Below are 1,511 nucleotides of genomic sequence, written 5' to 3'. Positions count from 1 at the left end.
AAAAAAAAAAAAAAAAAAAAAATGACGTTTGTCCTCAATATATGCTACTTATAGGTTATAGTTGCTCATTTCTAGATTTTAAAGTATATAGGTTTTATCCTACTTAATTACAAGGCATCCTTCTGTGAGCTCATCATTGTCTAACATAACACACCCTTGCCATTGATGAACCAAACTACTTAGAAACACTGAATATGTGTTCTGAGTACCTTCTGTCAGCTTCTAGTAACATGTAATTGCTGGTTTCATTCTGCCCTTCACAGTAAGAAAGTGGTACTTAGCCTGTAGAAATTATCTTGGGTATTGATTCAAAAAAAGTAATGTTACCTATATGCAACTAGTTTTATTACATCATTATATGATGCTGTATTTCTTACTAGCCTGTTAGTGAAATGTGCTTTAACCCATGATATCTTTGCTCATTAATGACTAATGTTGTAAATAGGGCTTTTAATTCCACACTCCATTCAGTAAATGTTAGTTCTGTTATTTAATAGAATATAATAACAGTATTAGTGTGGCTAGCCAAATATGGACAACTTGTTAGTCAGCTAGCATGAAATTGTTCAGTAAGAATTTTCAGTCCTCAGTTAAGTAAAATTTATAGGTCACCAACATCAGTTTCACTGCAAGCCAAGATGAACATGAAAATTGTGGAACAATATTTCATGAGTAGAACAATCCTTATAAGGATTCTTTATTTCTCATAAAGATGACATAGTAGGATAAAGTTCATGAAGCTTATTTACCTCTAGTATTTCAAAACTAAGAGGATCTATGGTAATATATATTTTAAACCTTCAGAAAACTCTAGGAGAATAAAACTTGTTCCCAGATGTTCTTGCAAAAATATTGAAGCACTTTGGAGATGAGGAATTCCAGTTTTGCTATCACCTCAAGATTAAAGGTTTTAAATGTATGAACTACATTAGGATCTTAGTGTGGGTCAGGAAAACATTTAAAAGTGTAAAAAACCTAAAGTATTAACATATTTGCTGGATGTGGTGGTGCATACCTTTAATCCCAGAATTTGTGAGGCAGAGGCATGCAGATCTCTTGAGTTTGAGAACAACATTGATATGTAACATTTTATACTTGATATGATGTAGTAGATATTAATACCTAATACTCAAATAAATGTTTAACAGCAACTTCAAAGGCAAATCATAAACATACTTTTATCAGTGTTTTTAGGTTTGTTTTTGCATAATTGAAAACATGAGAATTGGGTTTTTGATTTATTTCATACTACTTTCAACCTGTTATTTGCTCATTTAAGAAAAACATCATGCCAGGTTTTAAAAAATTAGAATTAAGATTAATTAAAGAACCTACAGAATAATATGAAAAGTAAAACAAATATCCATGAGATTGTTTAGATGATTCTACATATAAGAATCTGCAAGTTACTTTTTTTTTTTTTTTTAAATGGTTTTTCGAGACAGGGTTTCTCTGTGTAGTCCTGGCTGTCCTGGAACTCACTCTGTAGACCAGGCTGGCCTCGAAGTCAG

Source organism: Mus pahari, chromosome 8 (assembly GCF_900095145.1).
Source record: "Mus pahari chromosome 8, PAHARI_EIJ_v1.1, whole genome shotgun sequence".
NCBI classification, from domain to species: domain Eukaryota; kingdom Metazoa; phylum Chordata; class Mammalia; order Rodentia; family Muridae; genus Mus; species Mus pahari.
Note: the sequence above shows the minus strand (reverse complement) of the source record.